General features: G+C 41.1%; 1 long non-coding RNA gene across 3 annotated transcripts in view; it reads right to left on the bottom strand.

The window, feature by feature from the left end:
• Positions 1-10916, bottom strand: part of LOC123328043 — a 165566-nt gene extending 154650 nt beyond the window's left edge. For 2 of the 3 annotated variants that reach the window (XR_006542772.2, XR_006542774.2), the window contains exon 1: positions 10197-10344. This is a non-coding gene — a long non-coding RNA (uncharacterized LOC123328043). Of the gene's footprint in view, positions 1-10196 lie in introns of all 3 variants that reach the window. The other variant, XR_006542773.2, reaches the window with a different exon arrangement.
• Between the last annotated feature and the right edge of the window lie 11438 nt (positions 10917-22354).

Below are 22354 nucleotides of genomic sequence, written 5' to 3'. Positions count from 1 at the left end.
TGGTACATGCCTGACACTTATTAGATATTCAGTAACTGTTCATTAGTGGGTCTAGTAAGATCTTTACAACCTTCAGACATTCTTTTGATTTATTGTAATAACTAATGAAAAAATATATAACTCCCTTGCTAAAGACAGAGGGGCACTCTCCGTACCCCTTCTGATGTCTATGTCAGAAGCTTTCTCTGTCCTTTTTCATTTTAATAAAACTCTGCTACACAAAAACTCTTGAGTGATCAACCCTGGTCCCAAAGCTAAATCTTCTTCGAAGATCACCAATCTGAATCCATTCATCGTAAGCTATCATCTTGGGGGTTCCGGGATCTTCAGGACAAGATCATTTAGCCAGGCGTTGACCGAGATTGCCAGGCTGCGACAGTGCAGGAGCGGCCAAGAGGAGCTCTCCCACATCCAAGGTCAGGGGCGGCAGCCAAGAGGAGCTACCCCACGACCGAGGTTAGGGGCGGCGGCTGAGACGAGCTACCCCATGACCGAGGTGTGGCAGCTGCATGGGTGCAGGTGGGCCAAGAGGAGCTACTCCACTTTCAAGGTCAGGAGGGGCAACCTTGTCCAAGGTAAGGAGCACTGGCTGCACTTTGCTGGAGCAGCCGTGAAGAGATACCCCATGACCAAGGTAAGAGAAACCCAAGTAAGATGGTAGGTGTTGCAAGAGGGCATCAGAGGGCAGACACACTGAAACCATAATCAGAGAAAACTAGACAATCTGATCACACAGACCACAGCCTTGTCTAACTCAATGAAACCAAGCCATGCCATTTGGGGCCACCCAAGATGGACAGGTCATGGTGGAGAGGTCGGTCAGAATGTGGTCCCCTGGAGAAGGGAATGGCACACCACTTCAGTCTTCTTGCCTTGAGAATCCCGTGAACAGTATGAAAAGGCAAAATGATAGGATACTGAAAGAGGACTCTCCAGGTCGCTAAGTGTCCAATATGCTACTGGAGATCAGTGGAGAAATAACTCCAGAAAGAATGAAGGGATGGAGCCAAAGCAAAAACAATACCCAGTTGTGGATGTGACTGGTGATAGAAGCAAGGTCCGATGCTGTAAACAGCAATATTGCATAGGAATCTGGAAATGTTATGTCCATGAATCAAGGCAAATTGGAAGGAGTCAAACAGGAGATGGCAAGAGTGAACATTGACATTCTAGGATCAGCAAACTAAAATAGAACGGAATGGGTGAATTTAACTCAGATGACCCTTATATCTACTACCGTGGGCAGGAATCCCTTAGAAGAAATGGAGTAGCCATCATGGTCAACAAGAGAGTCCAAAATGCAGTACTTGCATGCAACCTCAAAAACGACAGAATGATCTCTATTCGTTTCCAAGGCAAACCATTCAATATCACAGTAATCCAAGCCTATGCCCCGACCAGTAATGCTGAAGGAGCTGAAGTTGAACAGTTCTATGAAGACCTACAAGACCTTTTAGAACTAATACTCAAAAAAGATGTTCTTTTCATTATAGAGGACTGGAATGCAAAAGTAGGAAGTCAAGAAATACCTGGAGTAACAGGCAAATTTGGCCTTGGAGTACAGAATGAAGCAGGGCAAAGGCTAATAGAGTTTTGCCAAGAGAACGGACTGGCCGTAGCAAACACCCTCTTCCAACAACACAAGAGCAGACTCTACACATGGACATCACCAGATGGTCAACACCAAAATCAGATTGATTCTATTCTTTGCAGCCAAAGATGGACAAGTTCTATACAGTCAGCAAAAACAAGACCAGGAGCTGACTGTGGCTCAGATCATGAACTCCTTATTGCCAAATTCAGACTTAAATTGAAGAAAGTGGGGAAAACCACTAGACCATTCAGGTATGACCTAAATCAAATCCCTTATGATTATACAGTGGAGTTAGAAATAGATTAAAGGAACTAGATCTGATAGAGTGCCTGATAAACTATGGACAGAGGTTCGTGACACTGTACAGGAGACAGGGATCAAGACCATCCCCATGGAAAAGAAATGCAAAAAACACAAAATGGCTGTCTGAGGAGGCCTTACAAATAGCTGTGAAGAGAAGAGAAGCAAAAAGCAAAGGAGAAAAGGAAAGATATACCCATTTGAATGCAGAGTTCCAAAGAATAGCAAGGAGAGATAAGAAAGCCTTCCTCAGCGATCAATGCAAAGAAATAGAGGAAAACAACGGAATGAGGAAGACTAGAGATCTCTTCAAGAAAATCAGAGATACCAAAGGAACATTTCATGCAAAGATAGGCTTGATAAAGGACAGAAATGGTATGGACTTAACAGAAGCAGAAGATATTAAGAAGAGGTGGCAAGAATACACAGAAGAACTGTACAAAAAGAGCTTCATGACCCAGATAATCATGATGTTGTAATCACTCACCTAGAGCCAGACATCCTGGAATGTGAAGTCAAGCGGGCCTTAGAAAGCATCACTACGAACAAAGTTAGTGGAGGTGATGGAATTGCAGTTGAGCTATTGCAAATCCTAAAAGATGATGCTATTAAAGTGCTGCACTCACTATGCCAGCAAATTTGGAAAACTCAGCAAGGGCCACAGGACTGGAAAAGGTCAGTTTTCATTCCAATCCCAAAGAAAGGCAATGCCAAAGAATGCTCAAACTACCGCACAACTGCCCTCATCTCACACGCTGGTAAAGTAATGCTCAAAATTCTCCAAGCCAGACTTCAGCAATACATGAACCTTTAACTTCCAGATGTTCCAGCTGGTTTTAGAAAAGGCAGAAGAACCAGAGATCAAATTGCCAACGTTTTTTGGATCATCAAAAAAGCAACAGAGTTTCAGAAAAGCATCTATTTCTGCTTTATTGGTTATGACAAAGCCTTTGACTATGTGGATCACAATAAACTGTGGAAAATTCTGAAAGAGATGGGAATACCAGACCACCTGACCTGCCTCTTGAGAAACCTATATGCAGGTCAGGAAGCAACAGTTAGAACTGGACATGGAACAACAGACTGGTTCCAAATAGGAAAAGGAGTTCATCAAGGCTTTTGTCACCCTGCTTATTTAACTTATATGCAGAGTACATCATGAGAAACGCTGGACTGGAAGAAGCACAAGCTGGAATCAAGATTGCCAGGAGAAATATCTATAATGTCATATATGCAGATGACACCACCCTTATGGCAGAAAGTGAAAAGGAACTAAAAAGCCTCTTGATGAAAGTGAAAGCGGAGAGTGAAAAAGTTGGCTTAAAGCTCAACATTCAGAAAACAAAGATCATGGCATCTGGTTCCATCACTTCATGGGAAATAGATGGGGAAACAGTGGAAACAGTGTCAGACTTTATTTTTGGGGGCTCCACAATCACTGCAGATGGTGATTGCAGCCATGAAATTAAAAGACGCTTACTCCTTGGAAGGAAAGTTATGACCAACCTAGATAGCATATTCAAAAGCAGACCTTTGCCAACAAAGGTCCGTCTAGTCAAGGCTATGGTTTTTCCTGTGGTCATGTATGGATGTGAGAGTTGGACTGTGAAGAAAGCTTAGCGCCAAAGAATTGATGCTTTTGAACTGTGGTGTTGGAGAAGACTCTTGAGAGTCCCTTGGACTGCAAGGAGATCCAACCAGTCCATTCTGAAGGAGATCGGCCCTGGGATTTCTTTGGAAGGAATGATGCTAAAGCTGAAACTCCAGTACTTTGGCCACCTGATGCGAAGAGTTGACTCATTGGAAAAGACTCTGATGCTGGGAGGGATTGGGGGCAGGAGGAGAAGGGGACGAGAGAGGATGAGATGGCTGGATGGCATCACCGACTTGATGGACATGAGTTTGAGTGAACTCTGGGAGTTGCTGATGGACAGGGAGGCCTGGCGTGCTGTGATTCATTGGGTCGTGAAGAGTCAGACACGACTGAGCGACTGAACTGGACGGAACTGTTCGTTTCCTCTCTACTTCCAGCTTTTGTCCTTCCCCCCAGAATATTTATTGAGTGCCTCCTCTAAACCACTCACTGTGTCAGGTGATGGTGATGGAAAGTGTCTCTACTACAAGGAACTCATGTTCTAGTTGCTACATACTGGTGGTAGAGTTAGCTAGTGGGAATCTACTGTATAGTATAGAGAGCTCAGCTCGGTGCTCTGTGGTGACCTAAGTGGATGGGATGTGGCGGTGGGGGGTTGGGGAGGCGGTTAGAAGGGATGTCCAAGAGGGAGGGGATATATGTATACATGTAACTTATTCACCTCATCATACAGCAGAAACACAACACTGTAAAGTAGCTATATCCCAATTTTTTAAAAAAGGAAAAAAAAAAAAAAACAAACCACCGGACAATGTAATAAACACTGCAAAAGTGACAGTATACTGTGAGAACACAGGTAATGGGGACAGTTAAGGCAGGTTTCAGAGAACAGTGACATTTAAGCTGAGTCTTGAAGGATAAATAGGGATTTTGTGCAGTAAGGAAGAAGAATATTCCATTCATGGGCATCCCTGGGAAAGGAACACAAAGACATAAAAATATCCCCCTCCAAGAGCACATGGTTTCTTAGCTCCTTAGTTGAAGAGAAAGAATAGCAAAGTGTAATGAAGAGAAAGTGTAGCTATTAAAGCATAATTGTTGACATCACCAGCTATCTCCTCACTTGATATGGAACATCATATTTTTCAGAGTTCTTACATCTCCTAGGGCTTCCTAAAGAATCTGCTTGCCAGTGCGGTGACTCAGGAAACCTGAGTTCGATCCCTGGATTGGGAAGATCCCTGGAAGAGGAAATGGCAACCCACTCCAGTATTCTTGCCCAGGAAATCTCATGGACAGAGGAGCCTGGCAGGCTACAGTCCATGAAGTCGCAAAGAATCGGACACACCTGAGCACACACGCACACACACTTCCTTATATATCTCTTTGGCTCTAACAATATATTGTCAGGTAGTGATCTACTTGTCATCGAGCCAAAGAAACTAAGGCTCCAAGGCCATACAGAACACTAATGGAGGATTTAGGGTTAAAATTCAAGATGCCTGTTGGGCTGACAGTATCTGGCAATGTGAAATGAAAGGCAGAAGACTGTCTTCTCCAACTACTTAAAAACATTTCTACAACCGCTTTCTAGAGGTAAGCATTTCATGTCACCTTTTTTTCTTAAGTTGGCCACATCTAGCTGCCATTTACTGAGAATATATCCAACTAAATTCAACACACATGTTATTTCACCGTTTTTCACAATGACCCTGTGGTAGGTGGTGGTGTTATGGCTATTATTTTATAAAAATAAGAAAACAATTGCTTTAGTAGATTTTTAAGACAATTGCTTTAGATTTGCAGTACTTTAATTAATCCAAAGATATTCAATACGAAAGAGGCTGAGCCAGGCTTTAGGATCTGGTTTGACACCAGTGCCAGGTTCTTCCAACTCTGTTACATCTCTGAAATGAAATCTAACCTAAAGCACAAGTCCATCTTCTATTTGTTCTTCCCCTGGGTTATCTATATGGCAGAGTATGGCATTCTTGGCCTTGTATGTGTTATTTAGAATTGTTTACTCACTGGAAATTACATCTTCCATTGTAATTTTATATTTATACATTTTTCTAGCCAAGTTATACCACATGTACTCATGCACAATCTTCAGCTTTAGCTGTCATAAAAGTGTGGTCATATGAATCATCCTCATGTCTCCAATTATAACACAGCTAAATAGGAAAAAATGACCACCAGTGGTAAAGTTAGCCTAGTCAATATGGTTAGTTTTTGTAAAACCATAAACAAAATCAGGAAGAAAATTTGGCGGGGGGTGGGGGGTGTGTGGCGGGGAGGGGATTTTGCAGACAGCTTTTGTATAACCCAGTAACCACAGGAGATATGAACATTTCCTTAACCTACACCTATCTGTTCTTAGATGAAGAAAATATTAAAATCCTATTTGCTATATATTTGCCTCAAAAGAGATCCTTCTCCTGTGATGAAGACCAATTATGTCTCTATTCTTCAAGACTTCTATTTTTGTTCTTAGTTTTGAGATGTGGCGACTGGTTTTCCTACGGTCTCTGAAGCACTATTCAGCAATCATTTGTTGATGGAATCTACAGAAAACAATCAGATGCACTGTTTTTTCTGTGAAGGAAGTACACCGAACTTCATCTGTTAAGTCCTTGCCCTGAGAGATAAGAAAGTAAACACACTTCAGTTTATTCTAATGTTCCTCTTCCCTAGCTTCTGATTTTTGTCAGTTGTATTATTTTTACATTTTAAAGCTCTGTGACAGTTCTATTTTTTTCATGTAACTATATTTTCATAACTGTTTAGTCTTAATTCTAAATTTAAATCTATTTATTATGTATAATACCACAGCTGGGTTTTAAACCACAGTTTCTTTATGCCCAAGTTTTAAATTTTGATTCATATCTAAGTTGCCCTGGTTTCATTTTCAAGTTTTTTCCTTTTTTATGAACAAATTATGGGTACTGTAGTCTGTGGGTTTTTTGTATGCTTGAGAATGTCTCCTGGTTTTATATTTGAAAAGCAACTTATCTAGGCATACAATTCATACTTCTCTTAGATTTTGTCAAAACAGTTCCATTTTTCTGGTATCAAGAGTTGCTGTGGGGCTTTCCAAGTGGCTCAGTGGTATAGAATCTGCCTGCCAATGTTGGAGACATAGGTTTGATTCCTAATCTGGGACGATCCCACATGCTGCAGAGCAACTAAGTCCTTGTGCCACAAATTTTTTTTTTTTTAATTTCACTTATTTAATTGTTGGAAAGTGCTCTAGAGCCCAGGTGCCACAATGACTGAAGCTCGTGCCCTGGAGTCCATGCTCCGCAACAAGAGAAGCCATTGCAGTGAGAAGCCCGAGCACCACAACTAGAGAGTTGCCCCTACTTGCCACAACGAGAGAAGAGCCCTCGTAGCAACAAAGACCCAGCTGCTACTGCTGCTAAGTCACTTCAGTCGTGTCCAACTCTGTGAGACCCCATAGACAGCAGCCCACCAGGCTCCCCCGTCCCGGGGATTCTCCAGGCAAGAACACTGGAGTGGGTTGCCATTTCCTTCTCCAATGCATGAAAGTGAAAAGGGAAAGTGAATTTGCTCAGTCATGTCCGACTCTTAGCGACCTCACGGACCGCAGCCTACCAGGCTCCTCCATCCATGGGATTTTCCAGGCAAGAGTACTGGAGTGGGGTGCCATTGCCTTCTCCGAAAGACCCAGCACAGCCGTGCCCCACAAAATAGAACAATATTGGGGAAAAAAACAAAACAAAACAAAACAGCTGCTCTGGACAAGTTTGAGGAAAACGCCATTTTCCCCTTTAATGTTAAACTTCCACTTGGATGCCTATATTATTTCTTTACCCTTAAAGTTCAGTAACTTCATCAAGATGTGTCACAGCGGTTTTTGTATTATTCTTTCTTGGCACTAGCATGATCTTTTCTTTCTACCTGCAATTTCGCATTTTTATTTTGGGAAAGTTCTTTTCTGCAGTTTTCTGAATCTTTTTGTTGATTGCATGAGTATGTGTGTATGTGTTCTTTAGGAAGATGGGGTATTTTGTATATTCTACCTGTCTACTGTCTTCTCTGAAAGTTACAGCTATCTACCGCCCCCCCATTTTTCCTGTATACGCTTCTATAGACTGTTTTATATTCTAAGCTTCATTTTAAATTGTACTTATTCTACTTTTATTATTTCATTATGATTTTCCTCTAATGCAATATTTTACTTCTCTCTTCCAACTTGCTCTATTAATTTGCTTATCATCCTTCACTGTTTTAGCATCTTTTTGTTATCTGAGATTTTTTAAATTTTAAATTTCTTTAAAATTATAGTGATTTGAATTATTTATCTTTTTCTTTAGTTACTTCTCTATTTTCCTTGTGTTTGTCTTCTCTATCTCCCCTCCCTAATCTGTGTTTTATGTTGATTCTTGTCTGACACATACATAGCTGTTTGGGGTTATTATGTTAAAGAACATAATGAGGAGAGATGGGAAATGAAGCTAGAAAGCCCACAGCTTCAATTCAGTTTGTTCTAATGGAACTGCTCTTCAGAGCTCACTTTCCTATTGCTCTTAAGGCCCATCTCACCTCAGCCTTAGATATTTGGCCTATGGGAAGACTTCCCCTTCCCTCTATACTCTCCTGTACCTTTTAAACAGTACCACTTCGGAGGAGTGCGTGTGCATGCTCAGTCACTTCAGTCGTGTCTGACTCTTTGTGACCCTATGGACTGTAATCTGGCAGGCTCCTCTGTCCATGGCATTCTCCAGGCAAGAATACTGGAGTGGATTGCTATATCCTCCTCCAGGGGATCTTCCCCACCCAGGGATCAAACCCCTGTCTCCTGCGTCTTCTGCATTGCAGGCAGATTCTTAACCACTGAACCACTGTGGAAGCCCACTTAGGAGGAGAGACTACAGGAAAAACTGGAAGGTCATTATGACTTTGCCTTCAGCTCTGTCTCCCTGCTAGCTTGTTATACCAAGTAACGAGAGATTGCCTGCTTCTCTTGCAGCTGGCACAAGCCTATGGATTTGATTACTCGAACTGAAGGAATGTGGGCAGATCCTTTAAACATTTCATGGTCATTTGTAGGAAAATCTGTGTCTTGCTCGAAGCCTGAGGGCAAAGATACTATGTGTTAATGCCCTCCCTCACTGCAGTTTAAGTTATAAGTGGGGAATTGCCACTATTTTTCCATGAAACAAAGACTGACAAACAGTCTGTTTGGATTTTCAGACTTGGATATTTGGCAATATTTTTTTAAAAATGAATGAGGCATGTCACACCAAGGAAAACAACTGATGGTATTTGTTGACAATAAAATTCAAGCTTTCAATATTAGAACTTTTAAAATCTTGTACCTACCACTATAAACTTGACAGCTTTTCAATACATAAATACTTTTCTGATTATATCAGTGGTGATTCTAACAAACATGATTTTTGATATTGCATCATAAAATTGTGTTAATGCTTATAAGGTTTGCCTGACTCTATAATAACCAGTATTTTCCAAATAATCAATCATGCATGCTCCAAAATCATGCATGGGGGAAAATTCCACTCAAAGTGCAAGGGAAATCAATGGATTTTAAAGTAACAGAGTAGTAACTGACTCACTGATATAGTTTTAGAATCTACATTGCATTTAACCTTTAAGAAACTAATACCACTTATCGAGTTTTGGTGTAATATCAAAGAAGAATATCCAGAATTATCTGGAAATGCTTTAAAAATAATTTCCTTTTATGACTGCACTCTGTTTGAAGCCAGATTTTTTCTTCAAATACTTTAACCAAAGAAGTATATAGCAAGAGATGGAACATAGATTGAGAATCCAGCTATCTTCTATTAAGCCAAACATCAAAGATTTGCAAAACTGAGTGCCACATTTGTTAAATTTTCTTGTTTTGGAAAATAAGCTATCTTTACTAAAATATGCTATTTATGTTAGCATGAAATGAGACATTATTGTTATTTAAGAATAAAATAATAAATAATTACTTGAAATTTTTCTTTAATTCCTAATACAATAAATATGTAATTCACATAAGCAAAGGATTTTTGGAATCCTTAATAATTCTTAAGAATGTAGAGACAGCCTTAGACCAGCAAGTTTGAGTATCTGTATTAGGTGTACAATGTGGTACAGAAGTAAGTTGTGCAGGAATGTAAAAGCAGAGAAAATATTATGGGTTAGAATTGGCTTTGTTCCAGAGTGGGATGCAGACAATAGATGGTGAAGATTCAGATGTGAGAAGCAGAGAAGCAACAGCGTGAGAAAAAGTGTGGTGGGGATAACAGGGTGGGTTGGGAGAACTATAAGAATCTCTCAAGCTTCAAATCTCTCTGTATTCCACCTCATCTCTCTGACCCTTCATCTTGTCAGCACATTCCTTCTCTCTTCTCTTTCCTTTTGGCTTTTACTCTCATGCTTGCTCTCTCATCACAGCTGAAAATGATTCTCTGCTTTTAAGGACTCATATTGGGTCCACCTGGGTAATTCACATTAGTCTTCCCATCTCAAGATATTTTACTTTAATCACATCTACAAAGACTCTTTTGCCAAGTAAGGTAATATATTGAAAGGTTCTGGGGATTAGAATATGGACAGATTGTATTTTTTTGGACATATTTTAGGGACTATTATTCTGCCTAACAGTCTTACTTGGTATAACAAAATACCATAGATTGGGTAAATTATAAGCAACAGAAATTAATTTCTTACAGTTCTGAAGACTGGGAATTCCAAGACGAGGGTGCCAGCATGGTTCGGTTCTGGTGAGGGCCCACATTCTGTTTCAGAGCCCGTGCCCTCTCGACCATGTTCTCATGTTCTTACGCAGTGTAAAGGGGTAAGGGAGCGGCCTCTGGCCTCTTTATAAGGGCGCTAATCCCACCCATGAGGGAGCTTCCTTGGAGACTTAATTACCTCTTAAAGGCCCCATCTCCTAATACCATCACCGTGGGGGATAGGATTCAACATAGGAATTGAGCGGGGTGGCACAATATCCAGACAATAGCACTACCAAACCAATGAATATTTTTGAGCAAGGAAGTGGCATAATGACAGTGGTACTGAAGGAAAAAAGTCCCCAGTAACTACCCAGTATGGAACTGACCTGGTGCCAAGTTTGGGGCAGAACTCTGCCTCTGTGGAAAACAACTTCCATGTGTTTTTGATGCAATACAGATGATGAGTCCAGGAGACCATCTGCTGACATCCTGGAAGGCAGATCACTTTCCCATTGCCTTGCGCTACCCACAATTTGTCATTCAGGTCACCAAGGGGACAATCATCCATAGTTTCGAGAAGCAGCTTCTCCTTATTTTTTTTATCTCCAAAATATTCCATGAAAAGAAAGGACACAGAATTGCCATGCTAGATCTTATAGTAGAAGATCCAGAATAGAAACCAAAACGTTAGCAGAGTAGAAAATTTTCCCCTCTCAGGACCTGGGATCTTAGATGACCTTTCACATGAAGCATTTAAGTACTGTGGTGGGCTTGTTGTTGTTGTTCAGTCGCTAAGTTGCACCTGACTTTTGCGACCCCATGGACTGCTGCAGGCCAGGCTTCCCTGTGGGCTTACTGAAACTTAAGTCAGAGGCAGTATTTGAATGGGTACTGGGTTGCCACCAGTATTCTGAAGAAGAAACAATAAGCTTAAATGCTTTTGAGTAATAATTTATCAGGAAGGCTAAGTTATGAAAAAATGCTATAATTAGACAAAAGAAACCCACAAGATGGATGTAGTTCAAATATTTTCCAACGTAAGCTTCCTTTGGAAAGTAATTTAAATGTTTGTGTGCCTTCCCATTGCATTTATGTGTGATATGTTGAGTAATTAACTAAAGAGTACAGAAAGGGAATCCCTGTGGTATAAATTCCAGGAACAACTACAGACTCATCCAAAGGTCACTTATAAATTAGAAGAAGCTCAAATTCATAAGCTAGCCTCAAACAGAATCAAGTATCCTATAAAAATAAGGAAATCAGAAGAACCATTATTTCCACCCTCTCAAAATATTTGCAAGAAAACAAGACTCTCTTTCTCCAGTCAGGCCAATAACTTATCCAGAGCATTCTTAACTACTGATGCTAAATATTACAGCATTTTGGAACTTGCAAAGTTTTATTATCTGTTCAATTCTCTTGGGTGTATGCTGTTGACTATTTTTGCCTATGCATGTTTTCTCAGGGAAAAGATGTCATAAAGTCAGGACTGTTCTTAAGCAGAACAGGCAACATTTGCTCTAACACTTTCTCATTTCTCCTTTGCAAAATTTTCTTCTGAGGAAGCTATTACAACTTTCTTCCTGGAACCTACCCCAGGCAGCCATGACGTTACCTATAGTTCTGCACTCTTCTATTCCTATTCCTTTGACAGTTCTTTAAATTGTATCTTCTTTTGGACCCAAGGTGTTGTCTAGCTAATTGTAGATGGATGTAATGGATTAGGTTCCCTTCCAGGCAGTGTAACATCTGTAGCCTATGGACACTGCCATTCCCACCCTAGTGTTTTTAGCTCATAATTTAGATAGGTTTTTTGAATCTGTGAATGAAAGGTGAGGTAGGTGGTGAGACCCAACAAGGGAGGGTCAGAGAAAAGTGATAAATTTAGAAACCCTGAGCATCTAGTTGTGAAAATGCAAGTACACAAAGCACTTGCTCCAAAAAGTAGGTGTGAAGAGGGTGGAAAGAGTTTTTAAAAGGAAAGTTTTACTATACCAGGGCTTCTCTGGTGGCTCAGATGGTAAATAATGTGCCTGCAGTGCGGGAGACCCCGGTTCAATCCCTGAGTTGGAATGATCCCCCAGAGAAGGGAATGGCAACCCACTCCAGTATTCTTGCCTGGAGAATTCCATGGACAAAGTGAGCCTGGTAGGCTACAGTCCATGGGGTCACAAAGTAGACATGACTGAATGACTAACACTTTCACACTTTTCACCTTTTCACTTTTACTATTTTAAAAATAAATTATGTCTGCTTCATAGGTTTCCTTTGCTTCAGGTCTGCCATTTTTCTGTGAGCCATTTCGTTGTGTATCAGTTGCACTGAGAGGGCAGTTAAGTTCAGCCATGTGTCTAAGTAGTTTGTGCTCTCCCGTGGGAATCACTTGTATTTGACAATTCTGTTTGAAGTCCTTATTTCATTTGGGAGTTCAAGAGGTAGAAACAATAAGCCTTGGGGGATGTGGGTTTATAGCACACCACATCCAGATCAAACAAGGGAAACTACCTGTTATAACCCTCACAATATTCTGCCCAATCTTGGAATACAGAAATGGCGTATCAGTGCACATGTTGAATCAAACATGAGAATTAAACATCACTCCTTTTTACTGAGCCCATAGATGATCTCAGGATCCTTATCAACGTCCCATCTAGAAAGTCCTCATTGAGCAACTATAAATGACACATGTCTGTTAACAATGTCTTCTGATGTTGATATTTGGGGCATTGCTGCCCATAAAGGGACTGCCTCTTCCAAAGTCAGTCAATTCCTAGAAATGCGAAACAACTTGCACAGGAGTAAGGTTTTCACGTGCAAAGCAATCAGTCTAAAGCCCACACCACAACCACCTCCTATATCAAGCTCTCCTCTCACTACTCTCCATCTGCCAACATCACTTCAGAGCCAGGTACCAGACAACTAGGAATAGTGCCTATGCTCCAGCTCTGCTGAAGTTATTCAAAGTAGTGGATCCTAAACCTGCTCACCCTGCCTTGTCTGTTCCTTCCCACATATCCTGTTCCCAGTTCTCCCCTCTCTTTCTCATTCATGCCCACCTTTGGCACTTCCAACTCATATGCTGAAGTCCTAACTTGACCCCCATGGCATTTCATGCCCCTTTCTATTGGAATCTTGTGAATATTACAAAGTGTCTTTTCAATGGCACTCATATGATCTGTTGACCTTAGCATATTTAAGCAATAATAACAATATGGCCACCTGATGCCAAGAGCCAACTCATTAAAAAAGACTGAAGCTGGGAAAAAATGAAGGCAAAAGAAGAGGGTGGCAGAGGATGAGATGGTTAAATAGGATCACTGACTCAATGGACATGAATCTGAGCAAACTCCAAAAGATAGTGGAGGGCAGGGGAGCCTGGTGTGCTGCAGTCCATGGGGTCTCAAAGAGTCAGACACGACTTAGCACCTGAACAAGAACAACAACAAAAAACTATGTTAAAATGACATAGGATGGAATCTACCTGTTCCCTGAAGCAGAATTTCCAGAGTCCTTTCTAGCTTAAGCAATCTTTTATCCTCTTATTTTAAATAGGAGAGTTTTGTACTGTTTTAACAATAGATATCTCAATTATAACAAGCCCTTGATCTTCTGAAGTTATACAGTCTTTAATTCCAAAATTTTTCTGAATCAGGAATTACATAAAGAGAAATTCCACAGTGGGTCTTGTGTAAATGTCACTGCTTAAGTGGAGACAGGAGAAAATGGGACTCAGTTTCAGGAAATTTTTCATTTTGCTTTATTACAGCTGAAGGTAAAAAAAATAATTCTGGTGTACTTTTTTTGGACTTCTGTTAACTTTTTTACTTCCCTTAGCTCTTCTCTCTTCTGTGCTTTTGGGTGAGAGGAGTAGAAGTTCCCTCCTGATAGTATAGGATGGGGTAAGTTTGGGATGTATGCTAGGAAGAATCAGAAAAGTACTGGAGTAAAATGATCCCCTTAAAAGGCACATAAACATATTGCTCTGTAAGCAGTGAATCATCAATAAATACTTTCAAAGGAATCTATTAATAATAAATGAACACATTTTTGCTATTATTTTATTACATAGTATTTGAACTGAATTGTATCCCCCACCCCCTTTCAAATTCATGTGTTGAAGTCCTATCCCTGGTACCTTGGATGTGATCTTATTTGGAGACAGGCTCTTTACAGAGGTAATAAAGTTAAAATGAGGTCCTTAGGATGGGTCCTAATCCAATATGACTGCTGCTGCTGCTGCTAAGTCACTTCAGTCATTTCCGACTCTGTGCGAACCCATAGACGGCAGCCCACCAGGCTCCCTGTCCCTGGGATTCTCCAGGCAAGAACACTGGAGTGGGTTGCCATGTCCTTCTCCAATGCATGAAAGTGAAAAGTGAAAGTGAAGTCACTCAGTCATGTCCAACTCTTAGCAACCCCATGGACTGCAGCCTACCAGGCTCCTCTGTCCATGTGATTTTCCAGGCAACAGTACTAGAGTGGGGTGCCATTGCCTTCTCCACAATATTACTGATATCCTTATGAAAAAGGGAAATTCTGGAAGCAGACATGCATACAGGGAGAACACCATGTGAACATCAAGGCAGAGATCACAGTGATGCTTCTACAAGTTGCTGCTAAGCTGCCGCTAAGTCATTTCAGTCATGTCCGGCTCCTCCGTCCATAGGATTTTCCAGGCAAGAGCACTGGATTGGGGTGCCATTGCCTTCTCCGTCTACAAGTTAAGGAACACCCAAGATTGCCAGAAAAACCCTAGAAGCTAGGGGAGAGGCCTAGAACAGAGTCTTCCTCACAACTCTCAGGAGGAACCAACCCTGCCGACACCTCGGTCTCAGATTTCAAGCCTCTATAACTGTGAGACAATAAAATTGCTGTTTTTTTTTTTTAAAGGACATGAGTATAAGACAAAACACAAGAAACATTTCCAAATATATGAAGAACTTGATTATTAATAGGAATATTATGGAATTTTTCTGAATTTATATAAAGTGATTCACTAAGTAGTTTTAATCACCCCATCCTTCTTTGCATTTATCTGTTGTTTGAAAAACAATTACTCCAACCTCTCTCCAAATATACTGCATAGAGATGTTGTGAGGAATCATTTGACTTTCTGGAAATTGCTTTCAGCTACTATAAATTTTCAGAAAAAACATTATGTTTAAGGCAAAATTATGTAAGCATTTGTGTAACAGAATAAATAAGAAAGAGATGTATTTCATTCAGTTCAGGAATTAATACCTTTAACTGAAGTCATGATTAAAAGGTACCATGGTTATTGGAAATCAAGAAAACAATTTAGAGTCTTTTTTAAAGACATTCTATGTGAATTTTCTTCTTTTGTTATTATGTTTGGTTTTGAAAATGCACTCATTCACAAAACCTCTGGGAAGCTGGACAAAACAGATGTATAATCCTCTGAAATGGGACAGGACTCAAGTCAAAATATTGTTGGCTGAACATTCAAGAACAAAATGAAGAAAAGACTCACCTTTCTCCTCCACTTGAAGTTGCCAAGTAAAGCCTTCCAAATATTCTAGAGAAAGAAGATGGCTCATTCTACTTGCCTTTGAGTCTTGCTCAAAAAAATTTTTTTTTTTCAAATGATAAAAGGAAAGACAAAGGAAATAGTAAAAGTAAAGGAACTAATTTTGTGTGGAAGAAAACTACAACTGTGGACACTCTGAGCTGTGACCATATAAAAAGAAAAACTTTGGGGAAAAAAACAAACCCTAACTTATTCAGTGCTTTAATTTGAAGATGAAGATATTAAAGAATGAGGTGCTCTTTCAGAATCATAGCCTTTATCTGTGTCTTGAAGACTCTTGAAAGATTTTAAAAATCTTGCTCCAGAACCATTTATAATGCTGGAGAAATTTCCTTCTTCTGCATAATTCAAATCTATTTGTCAATGGAAATTTGACATCGCCCTCAAAAACACTGTACAAGGATTAAACACTAGATATACAAGGATTAAAGTGTTCACAGAATCCTCTGGGAGTATATGAGTTTGACAGGATTTATCTTGCTCTAAGGTCTCTTCAATCCTAAAAATCCTGACATCCCTTCCCTCAAATAGGAAATAATAGAGAGTTTCGTGAATATTACTCTCTCGTGCTACAAAAACTAAATTGATATCATCTCTAGGATCAAGACTTCTGGGGTATGAAAGGACAAGTAAAAATTAAAATACTGGGTGTACCATTTAGTCCCACTCTTTCATTTAGAGGCTTCCCAGGTGGCTCAGCAGTAAGGAATCTGTCTGCCAATGAAGGAGACATGGGTTCGATCGCTGGGTTGGAAAGATCCCCCGGAGGAGGAAATGACAACCCACTCCAGTATTCTTGCCTAGGAAATCCCGTGGACAGAGAAGCCTGGTGGGCTACAGTCCATGGGGTTGCAAGAGTTGGACATGACTTAGTGACTAAACCACCACCACCTTTCACTCTCATGTAGCACCAATGGTAAAGAACTCACCTGCCAATGCAGGAGATAAGAGATGCAGGTTTGGTCCCTGGGTCAGGAAGATCCCCAGGAGGAGGGCATGGTAACCCACTCCAGTATCCTTGCCTGGAGAATCCCACGGACAGAGGAACCTGGCAGGCTACAATCCTTGGGGTTGCAAAGAGTTAGACATGAATGAAGTGACTTGGCACACAGCACCTTTCATTTTGAATATGAGCCAGCTGAGGCTCAGAGATGGAAGTACACACTGAAACACCCACAGAGGTCCCTTCTAGGGATTTGTCATGCAGAACTGACTTCACCCATGTGCCTCACTCCTGGTCTGACCATCCTCTTGCTGCAGTGATTGAAGAACTCTAAATATCTCACCAGGTCTCACTAGAACCCTTTCCTGGTTGACTGAGTCCACTACAGAAGAGTAGTGTCCTTATGGCCACTCCATTTGATCCACACTCCTGCTCTATAGATTCTGAAACTGCAGGGGATTCTGGGTGCAGGCCTTGGAGCAAGCTGTGTGGGAGGTAACTGAAAATGCCAGGTGAGGAAGCAGGGCCTGGCATTCCCAAGAGCAATGCTAAGTGGTATGTGTGGCTCCTGCATTTTCACCTTTCCTTCACGTTTACTTTCCTTTTGAAAATGTTTTATTTTGAGTAAGACTAAAGGCAAACAGGAGAAGGCAATGGCAACCCACTCCAGTACTCTTGCTTGGAATATCCCATGGATGGAGGTGCCTGGTAGGCTACAGTCCCTGGGGTCGAGAAGAGTCGGATGCGACTGAGTAACTTCACTTTCACTTTTCATTTTCATGCACTGGAGAAGGAAATGGCAAACCACTCCAGTGTTCTTGCCTGGAGAATCCCAGGGACGGAGGAGCCTGGTGGGCTGCCGTCTATGGGTTCACACAGAGTCGGACACGACTGACGCGAGTTAGCAGCAGCAGCAGCAAAGGCAAACAATATACATCAGAGACACCTTTCTCTTGAGAATTTGGAAGGTTTCACGTGGTATCTTTAGATGGAAGAGGAAGGTAAACGTTTGCCTCATTGCCAATGTCTAGCTAACTGTTCTTCAGCCTGAATCCTGGCCCATTTCAGAGGCCCCTGGTTATACATCCATTTTGTCTGACTGCCCAGAGGTTTGATGAATGGACGTATTTTCAGGATCAAAATGACTTGTTTAGAGCAGTGTTCAAATTTTAACATGCACCAGGAGGGTCTGTTGAAACACAGATTGCTGAGCCCCATGCCTAGACTATAACTCAGGAAGTTTGAGTGGAACAAGTTCTATCAAGTTCCCAGGTGATGCTGTTGCTCATTTTAGCATTCACAGTTGCCCCTTTGAGACCCAGCCTCAGCAGTATTCCCGTTCACCTTACCTGCTTTCACTTCTCTGATAAGCCCCTTTCTGGACTGAGAAGCAACAACCATGTGGGGGGAGACAGTGACAATAACGGTGTCCTCTTCTCAGAGGAACCACCTTGCTGCTCTTACTCCTAGCTCTTACTAGTGACTATTTTAGAGTTCCTCTTAGGCTCTTTATTTATCTTACCCCTCATATGTAAATGACCATAAAATCCTATAGATTCTGTTTCCTAAAAATCTACAGAAACCCTCGCCTACCTCTCCAGCCCTTCTCACCTCCTTGACTCAAGTGAACATGATCTTTCACCCAGAACTCGGCAGCAACTCCCTAGTTGGTTTTCTTTTTCACTCCTCTATCAGAGCAGGTTTCCCAAAACAGACATCTGATCCTAAAACCGGGCTGCTCAGAATTGCTCCACTGTGTCTTCTTAGTTTTCAGAAGGACAAATGGGCAACAATAGCTTGGGGACATTTATTTTGCCTTTTCATTATCATCTTCCTTCCTCCTATCACACCAGCACTCAGAGCATATGAGATCAAACTTGGCAGAAGGCAGAAGAGCTTCGACTTTGTGAACCCCCTTCCACTTAAAACAGCTATCTTTCATTTTAGTTTAATGAGCGTTTATATCTACCTACTACGTGCAATGCCTGACACTTTTTGTCAATTCTCACAAAAGTCAGATGGGTTGCTAGGAGGAAAGAATGAGTTAAGGAGCTGCCTAAGATTATACCCGGGCTTCTTTGGGGGCTCAGCGGTGAAGCATCCACTTGCCAATGCAGGAAATACAGGTTCAGTTCCTAGGCTGGAGAAGGGAATGGCTACCTACCCCAGTATTCTTGCCTGGAAAATCCCATGGACAGAGGAGCCTGGTGGGCCACAGTCCATGGGGTCGCAAAAGAGGTGGACATGACTGAGCGACTAAACAACAGCAGAGAGTTCTTTGCAAGGAATGATATGGTCTGACATTGTGTTTTGCAAGGAGAACTCAGAGAACAAACAGTAGGAGGGAAGAGTAGGCAGAGCACAGTCAGGGAGCTACCATGGTAACTGGGACATGAGAATAAAATGGTTTACACCAGCGTACCTGGTAAGAATTGACTCGATACTGATATTTGCTGGTGATTTGACTACAGGTGTGAGACAGAGGAATCAAGGATGACTCCAAGTCCAAGTGTCATTTTTGTGCACAGTCACTCCCCTACCCCACTCCACCCCCACTATGCTTTACCACCCTCTCTCTAATCCTGAGGACTCACATTTCTTGACCAGGTACTTCAGTGTACCTCACTCTCCCATCCCAGGCCTGCATTTTTTGATAGTTCCTCAATGGCACCCCACTCCAGTACTCTTGCCTGGAAAATCCCATGGACGGAGGAGCCTGGTGGGCTGCAGTCCATGAGGTCACTAAGAGTCGGACATGACTGAGAAACTTCACTTTGATTTCTCACATTCATGCATTGGAGAAGGAAATGGCAACCCACTCCAGTATTCTTGCCTGGGAAAGTCCCATGGATGGAGGAGCCTGGTAGGCTGCAGTCCATGGGGTTGCTAAGAGTTGGACATGACTGAGTGACTTCACTTTCACTTTTCCCTTTCATGCATTGGAGAAGGAAATGGCAACCCACTCCAGTGTTCTTGCCTGGAGACTCCCAGGGACGGAGGAGCCTGGTGGGCTGCTGTCTATGGGGTCGCACAGAGTTGGACACGACTGAAGCGACTTAGCAGCAGCAGCAGCACAGTAATCTGATCAGTACTTTTATTTCCATATTACAGAGAGAAGAACTGAGATTTCAAAGGCCTGGGCCCAAGACACGGCTGGTAAAACAAAAGAACTGGGATCCAACCCAAACTCTCTGACTCCAGGGTCCAAGCTTTTCCCTCCATCCTAAGCCCTGCTGTAGTAGAGGGTGTGCAATTATTATATAATAATTTCTGGGTTATCAGGACACCAGGAAAGGACCTGCTCTCTAGTTATGACACATTTCTGTTATTTCTGAACTTCAGCCAGACTGGTAAGAATTCAAAATTCTACCTGGTAAATAATTCTAATGTTTGTTTCTAGTGCTCAAAACAGTTTTATGAATGGTTTTTACTTCAGAACTATGTTCTGCCAATTTGCTAGAACTCCAAATTGCCTGCTTTACAGTCTACAAGCCCTACATGTGCTTTTGAGCATGAGCTCTGGGTCATTTTCAGTCCTATAGAACAGTCTGATAGTGGATGACTGTAAAATAAAATTAGAAGCTGGGAGTTGGGACTTTTTCTCACAGATACCTTGAAATGTGGTATTTAGTATTTCCTGGCATGAGCTTGGGACTTACATGTGTCTCACCACTTGCAGTGTGACTGTAGCACATTAGGTCTATGCTGAATCTTTTTATCCTTCACCTCTATGGGTTCAGGGAAAGAATGAACCATTAATGACCTCGTCAATTTAATAGACCATGTCGACTTCTCTATCTAGTCCTATAAACAGAAAATCAGACTTGTGGTTTCCTGCTGCCCATCTGGATTTCCAAACTGCCTTTCAGCCATGAACTTTGTTCTTCCTGATTAGAAACAGAGACATTATGGGGAAAGGGGATAGGGAGAGAGGAAGGAAACAGTAATGAATCTTATCAAGGCAACTTCCAGCCCTGGGATTACATCATTCAATTAGGATATGCTTATGTAGGTAAAGATACCAGTTGATATGTGTTTCCTTTCCTTGGAAAATCCTTTGTGTCAAACTTTTTTTCGTATAATACTAATGTTTACTCATTAGTTCATACTGGTAGTCCATTTACCTCTTAGGAAAAGCTCACCACCATAGATCTATATTAATATTCTGGTATTTAAAAGATAATCTCATATTTTAGTAAGAGTAAAAATGCTGCTGTTATGCTGCTGTTAAACTTCAGCAAGCAGTCAAAAAGTCATATAGGAATGTAGCTGTAGCTTGATTAGGGACTGCTGCTGCTGCTGCTAAGTCGCTTCAGTCGTGTCCAACTCTGTGCGACCCCATAGACAGCAGCCCACCAGGCTCCCCCGTCCCTAGGACTCTCCAGGCAAGAACACTGGAGTGGGTTGCCATTGCCTTCTCCAATGCATGAAAGTGAAAAGTGAAAGTGAAGTCGCTCAGTCGTTTTCGACTCCTAGCAACCCCATGGACTGCAGCCTACCAGGCTCCTCTGTCCATGGGATTTTCCAGGCAAGAGTAGTGGAGTGGGGTGCCATTGCCTTCTCCAGATTAGGGACTATTAGCACTCAAATTAAAGGATTTTAAATAGTAGTAATTGGCGGATTCATGTTGATGTATGGCAAAACCAATACAATATTGTAAGTAATTAACCTCCAGTTAAAATAAATAAATTTATATTTAAAAAATAAATAGTACTAATAAACTTTAAAAGTATTACATAATATTTTTAAAGTAACAAATAATACATCGATGTTTACTTTTTGTTTCCCTGGGTGAGCTATTTTTTTAAAGATCATGCTACTTTAAAATGATCTTTGTTAATAAAGTAGAAGGGTGGTGTAGCAAAAGGGACTTATTCAAACATACCATCTGCTGTTACCATGTATAACAAGACTAATGTACTAGACACTTAAATGTGTTGTCATAGTTAAATATCTGAATCACTAAGTTCAGTGCCCTGAAAAAATAATATCTTTGGACTACATTATATGGTGGATGATCTGCAACAGTAAAATTTTAAATTTTATTTTGCTCAATTTTAAAATTGGTTGGCAATTCTGAGCACAGAATATTTATAATGGGCTCATTGTCCTGAAGCTTAGAATTGTCATCTTTCTTTTATTTAGTCAATAAAATGTTTACTGAACAACTACCATGTAATAAAGTCTGGGGTGAATTAGATACAAATTCAATTCTAATAAAATTATAGTCAAATGCAATTTCAATCAAAACATTTCATGCAATAAGCCCTTTCATGGAGCTTTTATAAGGTGATTCAAAAATTTTGATGGAAAAGAAAATGGTCAATAATTGCCAGGATTATTTTGCAAAAAGAAAACACTGTAAGGAGTCTTCACCAAGTATCAGACTTGTAATACAGATGGTGTGTACCAATACAGGAAGCCCAGAAAATCAGAGAGACATATATGGAAACACACACACATATATATGGAAATACACACACACACAAACACACTTTAAATATCTTTAAAATATTATGAACTGGATCAAAGCTCTCAAGTTTGGTGTAGCTATATGACTGAGTTCGGACCAAAATAATATGGAAAGAAGACGCCTCCAAGCCTGATCCATGAAACCTCGCTTGGAATACCCCATGTTCTTTTTTCCCTGACCTGCTAG

Source organism: Bubalus bubalis, chromosome 11 (genome assembly GCF_019923935.1).
Source record: "Bubalus bubalis isolate 160015118507 breed Murrah chromosome 11, NDDB_SH_1, whole genome shotgun sequence".
NCBI lineage: Eukaryota > Metazoa > Chordata > Mammalia > Artiodactyla > Bovidae > Bubalus > Bubalus bubalis.
This window is presented reverse-complemented; position numbering and strand designations above follow the sequence as displayed.